Here is a 7,237-nt window from a genome sequence, read left to right on the forward strand (position 1 = left end):
GCTACAAGTCGTCTCTATCTTCTTTTAATAAGAAACTTCCTTTTACAATATTTCTGTACTGGTGCAGTCTTATACCAGTACATAGGCTTCTACCCGCAGAAGGCTACAACCTTCTCTCGTTCTCCAGCTTCTCCTGGAAGGGAGCTGCAACCCCCTTAGCTCTTGTACTAACCAATCCTTTTACTAGTACTTAGGTGTCGGCCTACTGAATGCTCCAACCTTCGCTCGTTTTCCAGTTGCTACTGGAAGGGAGCTACCACCCCCTTAGCTCTTGTACTAGCTAATGTACTAGTACGTAGGTGCCGACCTACAAAAGGCTACAACCTTCTCTTTCTTCCTCCAGGTACCACGTTTCATAAATTTTCAGACTGGATACTCTAGAAGCACAACACCATAATCTGAAAGGCCACGTTTCATCCAATTTTCATACTGGACCCATCAATATCATTGAAGCACAAAATAAATCAACACTAGCATCATCAGTATCTGAATCACCCAATACTGAATCACTAAAACCCAGTCAACAAACTGCAATCACCAGAACACAGAGCAGAACACAGAACTCTGCAATAATATTCAGAACCAACTGTATCATCAGAAGTCATGCATATGCTACTTGGAAGAGCCAAACCAGTGTGTATACGCAACTTCACCAAAGTGAACCAGCATATATGTCAACAATTACTTACTGATAACTTCGCTGCATTTCATGACTTCAGACATACCCATCTCACTACATATACAAGGATAATACATATGTTAGCAACTAGATCTAGTCCATCAGATAACATAAATATAAGTCATTGTGTTCCTGATCCATTATAGATCTCATCCATTAACATTGAAGCTAAACACAATCAACCAAACTAAATATGCAGAATACTGACACCAGTAAACAATCACCAAAACTCAGACTTTGCATCAACAACCAGAACCACCTGTAACTTCAAACATCATAGTTCATATTGTATACGCTACTTAGATGTATCTAACCTGCGTATGTACATGCTTTTATCAAATTCAACCAGCGTATACATCTGTAAATATTCATTCATGTTTTGAAGCTATTTCAATCTTAAGTTAAACCCAGATCAGAACATTACATGCATCAATATATAGATTTAGAACAAGCATAATCAAACCATATATTGATGATTCACTCCAAACCATTGGATCCCGATCTATCCTTAGATCTTGTTCTCCATCAACCGGTGAGATTCCTCCTTAGCTCAGATCAAGCAAAGCATCATGAACCCATAACCTACATACTAGATCTCATACTTCATCAGATATTCAAGACTTTCTCAATGCCTTTGCCTAATGATCTTATTCTCCTTTTATAGTCTTAGGCCTTACTCAATACCATGGTGCAAAACCGTTTAGAACCAATACTAGGGACCCAATACCTGGGTTCAACACTTCAGATGACTTACCAAGGTCCAAAAACATAGTTCTAAATACCATGGACCCAAAAATAAGCTTTCCCACATGTACACGCTTTTTTGTGCATGAAAGTGCGTGCATACTTATACGCGACTTTTGAACAGCAATCCCGTGTGTATATGCACCTTTGTATATAGTGAACCTACGTGTATAACCTGTGTGTATACACTACTTGGTATAAAGTGAACCTACATATATACGCGACTTGGTATATAGTGAACCTGCGTGTGTACACGACTTGGTATATAGTGAACCTGCGTATATACTTTTCTTTCTTCATTCTTTGTAGTCTGATCATCAATTCTTTGCTACTGACCTGCTACACTATGATCTGTCATCTATGTGAGTTGCCATCAAGGACAACACTTGTATCATAATGCCAACAATCTCCCCCTTTGGACTTGATGGCAAAGCTAACTTGCCATACTAAGAACTGTCAACTTAATGAGTTGTCATTGTACATTACATCTGAGCTGATTCCTTTGAGCTGCCCTGCATCCCATGTGTTCTATCACATCTGATCTCTCTTCTGTAGATTCATCTAGTTATGTATAAGTGAGATGTTCTGCTACAAGTGGGTTGCCATCAAGTACAACACATGCATCATAATGCCAACAGGGGATGCATCAATAGATATTCTAAAGATATTAATGATGTATACAAGAGCTATATTTTAGGGTCAGTTTCACTCTGGATAAACTTAATTTCTTGAATTATGATGGGTTGTCTGTCATGTCCCTTCCATGGTAGGACTTGACATTGTCAAATAATGAATACATACAGGTGAGGATAGTTTTAGATAGAGGAGGAATGACCTATTATAGAGTTTTGTGAACCCAACGTTTTAGACTACCAAGTGAGTCCATCATCAAGGGATGCGTCAATAGATATTCTAAAGATATTAATGATGTATCCAAGAGCTATATTTTAGGGTCAATTTCGCTTTGGATAATCTTAATTTCTTGAATTCTGATGCGCTATACATCATGTCCCTTCCATGGTAGGACTTGATGTTGTTAAATAATGAATCCATACAGGTGAGGATAGTTTTAGATAGAGGAGGAATGACCTGTTATAGAGTTTTGTGAACCCAACGTTTTGGACTACCAAGTGAGTCCATCATCAGGGGATGCATCAATAGATATTCTAAAGATATTAATGATGTATCCAAGAGCTATATTTTAGGTTCAGTTTCGCTCTGGATAATCTTAATTTCTCGAATTCGAATGCACTTTCCATCATGTACCTTCCATGGTAGGACTTGATGTTGTTAAATAATGAATCCATACATGTGAGGATAGTTTTAGATATAGGAGGAATGAACTGTTATAGAGTTTTGTGAACCCAATGTTTTGGACTACCAAGTGAGTCCATCATCAGGGGATGCGTCAATAGATATTCAAAAGATATTAATGATGTATCCAAGAGCTATATTTTAGGGTCAGTTTCACTCTGGATAATCTTAATTTCTCGAATTCTGATGCATTGTCCATCATGTCCCTTCCATGGTAGGACTTGATGTTGTTAAATAATGAATCCATACAGGTGAGGATAGTTTTAGATAGAGGAGGAATGACCTGTTATAGATTTTTGTGAACCCAATGTTTCGGACTACCAAGTGAGTCCATCACCAGGGGATGCATCAATAGATATTCTAAATATATTAATGATGTATCCAAGAGCTATATTTTAGGGTCAGTTTCACTCTAGATAATCTTAATTTATCGAATTCTGATGCGTTGTCCATCATGTCCCTTCCATGGTAGGACTTGATGTTGTTAAATAATGAATCCGTACAGGTGAGGATATTTTTAGATAGAGGAGGAATGACCTGTTATAGAGTTTTGTGAACCCAAAATTTCGGACTACCAAGTGAATCCATCATCAGGGGATGCGTCAATAGATACTCTAAAGATATTAATGATGTATCCAAGAGCTATATTTTAGGGTCAGTTTTGCTCTAGATAATATTAATTTCTCGAATTTTGATGCGCTGTCCATCATGTCCCTTCCATGGTAGGACTTGATGTCGTTAAATAATGAATCCATACACGTGAGGATAGTTTTAGATAGAGGAGGAATGACCTGTTATAGAGTTTTGTGAACCCAATGTTTCAGACTACTAAGTGAGTCCATCATTAGGGGATGCGTCAATAGATATTCTAAAGATATTAATGATGTATCCAAGAAGAAGAGTAAGCATATGAATATGAATTTATATCTAAAAGTTGCACTCGTATATGGATGGGATAGTGAATCATTGCTAGTTAAAAGCTAGCCTTGTCAAGGCTATGGGTGCCTGCTAGTAGTAGAGGCTCTACCTATGACGAATGAGTACATCTAAAATCTAATTTGCAAGAGCCCCCTGCTTTATCTTTAAAACTAAGTAAATACTGATGTAGATAAAGGAATTTTCATTTTGAAAAGGATAATCAAATGGATGATAATTAGGTGGATTTTGTTTTCTTATTCATAGAAATGTTACTTATCTTACATTTCATGTATTTCCCATTTTCTGAACTATATTTATTTTTGAAGTTTTGTAAATTTCAAAAAACTATCAGAGATAACTCGTTCTTCCAGCAAATCACCAATTGTTGTGTTATTCAACAACCCCCCCATTTATTGATTTAATAGTTAATATTCTATTAATGAATGGGGACTCTTTATAAAAAACACTCTAAGGAAAATTTAGCACTTAGGCGCTTTCTTTTAAATATTTAGAAATAAATCAAGATATCAAGTCAAAACACTTTAAGACTAGCAATTTTTGCTTTTTTGCATATCGCTGGACCAAGTGTGTCAAAGGTTAATTAACAACCAGAATCTGCGAATTGCAATGGAAAGGATCACTATATTTAACTTAGGATATCATTAGACTCTTCACTCAAAGCTAAGACTTAAAGTACTCGTTGTAAAATGAAGCGCTTATCACAATCGCATATCGGATTTCATAAAAGACACAAATAACAATGGATGTCATAATATGCGAAATGCGATATTGCGGTAGAGCGAGCCAATACTTATCGAATTGCGACACTTTACGTCAATGCCAATCTTATGAACTGCAAAATTTTGTGAAGTGTGATAACACCCAGACCCGATAAAACAAATGTTATAAACTACAAGTTAAGTCTGATGCATAGTAAAAAGACACTTTATGAAGTAATTATTCATTTAGGAAAACTACGCTCTAAACAATAAATAATGTGCCTCTCATCTCGCATCCCACATAATTCTAAAAAACTCTGAAAAAGTGTATAACCGAAAATGTGATAGTGCGATTTGCGATATTACGATAATCTTATCACAATTGCAAAATCAACATTCATAGTTTAAACTCGCCACCTTAAAGTTTTTCCCCTCCCGTTTGTGATGCGGTAATTTAATGAGTAATAAAGGAAATGATAAGAGACCTTTATGGGTATTTAATAAGTTTAATGGCATTTACATTAAAGAGTGGCTCGATATGATGCGATATTGTTTCATTTGTGTTTTAAATAAAATATCCTTTCTTGTCACCTTTTTGAGGTTAACTGTATCGTTTAACTCTAACTTTCATTCTCGCTTGTGTTTATCCGATAACTTTCATTTTCTCCATTTCAGGAAACCTCCACAAAAAACATCATTAGAAAGAATGGCAAAGAAGGGAAAGGCAATTGCATATGAAAAATTAGACATGGTACCACTTTTCTCTGATACCACATGCAGCAAGGATGGAGGAACCACGACATGGGAGGTCATTTATAACTTGTTAGAATAAGAGAAGCCCAGGCCACTGGTAACAAAGGCCACGGTTGATAATCAAGAGTCATCTAATGCTTCCTATTTCGAAACAATATGTTCATTCCTGCACCAAATAGTTGTGAGATCAAAGATAATACCATACAGGGATATGGTCAAATGGGAAATTGACAAAGTAGACATCTCAAACAGAACCTTCAAGAATAAAAGGAAAGAAGTCATGGGGTCTTTCTCAACAGACAACCTATGACTAATGTACCAGTTACTAAAGCCTCAAAAGCTCTACAACAAACAATCCCTTGAGAAATTCACCAAAGAAAATGAGGACTGTCAATTGTCACACAGACCTGGAGATAAAGCGGAGGCAAACTCAAACGAGATAAAACTAGTATGTACTCAATGGCATACATTTCTTCCCCTCATACTTTTGCAGTAGCAATGATATGTAGGTCATTCGGTAGACCCGATAGAACCAAATTTTCCATAGAATGGCTCTTGTTAATAGATGCAGAAGTTAATGCAACGATTATGAACTGGGCTCAAATTTTATGAGACAATTTAGCAAAGACCATTATGGAATAGAAAGAAAAGAAGTCACTCTTTAAGGATTTTTCCCACCTTCTTTATGAGTTCTTTTGTTATGGATGCAATTTGTTTTAGTTCTTAGTTTCCAGATATGGGATGGAAATGGACTATACAAAACTTGCTTCCCATCCACATATACCATAAATTTTTGTGGGAATCCCAATTCCACCCCCATTTTTATAGGATTTGTCAAGGTGTTATGCTGCCTATTCATAAAGTATTTTATGATAAAACAACCCCTAGGTTTTCTCAAGAGGTTGAAGTAGATATCTTGCTAGTAGCCAAATGGTTTGGGGAAGATACATTCACCTACATTGGAGTTTTTGGGAGCATTTCTTCTCCGCATGTCCTCCCATATTATGTCCCTGACAAACTTTTGGCCAGAGAAATAGGCTACCAGACTACAAGGGAAGGTGGCTTAACCAGAGGACTGAAAGAGTAGGAGAAAGCCATTTGGTCGACCTTCCCATTACAATGTGGTGATTTCGGACTACACGATTATGGACATGCATTGAAGGAAGCATAGATTATTATCTCTAAAATTGGCTATAGTTCTAGGAAGCAAATACGACCCAAATGGCACTGTTAAGGAATTTACTACTAGTAAAACAATTCACCCACAAAGAGGATGCCTTTGATGAACTCTTGCTACAAGAAGAAACATTTTCAGAAGTTTTGCATATGGCATCACTACTGTTGACCCTGGAATATATTAATGCTTTCCATGTTTACATAAATAAGAGACTATCAAAGGTCCCATTGGAACTGCTGTAGATTAAACCAATAAGGGAGCCAACTCCTAGCATAAGATTGGAGGGAAGTTCCAAAGAGAATTCTAAGGAAGAAACACAAGAAAATTCAACTCATGAGTCAAAGCAATCAGAGTGACAATCTCAAAATGGGGGAGGAAACACAAATAAAGAGTCTCAGAAAGACACAACTAGAATTACAGAGGAGACGACTGAGCAGGCCTTGGCAAAGAAAAGGGCAAAGGTTGCTTCTACTTCAACTTAGTCAGGAAAAGCTCCAATCATTGACCTAGAACAGGAATGAGAGCAGTTCAATAAAAATCTTTGTAGCGAAACAAATCCTGAGCAAACATTTGAACTGCAAACTCCCAAGACAACCCAGTATAAAGCAAATTGAGAAACTATAGGGGAAGTAGCTACAAGTACCCAAGACATTGAGATTATTCTTGCTACTCCTACTTCCGAAATTTTATTAAGAATTGAAGAAATACCCCCATTAGATATATTCTAAAGTCCTACCCACAAGGTTGTAGTGAAAATACAAAGGAAGAAAATGAAATTGGACACCACTGCTATTACGAATCTGGAAAATGAACCAATGGATATTGTGTGGAAGGACACGTTTATCGACCCATCAGAGAATCTCACAAAGTTGTCACAATTTGCAGGAGATTATGCCACACTAACCATCATCAAGGCGACTGAAGTCTGAATGC

Source organism: Pinus tabuliformis, chromosome 3_2 (genome assembly GCF_031772625.1).
Source record: "Pinus tabuliformis cultivar Carrire ecotype Pingquan chromosome 3_2, CPIR1, whole genome shotgun sequence".
NCBI lineage: Eukaryota > Viridiplantae > Streptophyta > Pinopsida > Pinales > Pinaceae > Pinus > Pinus tabuliformis.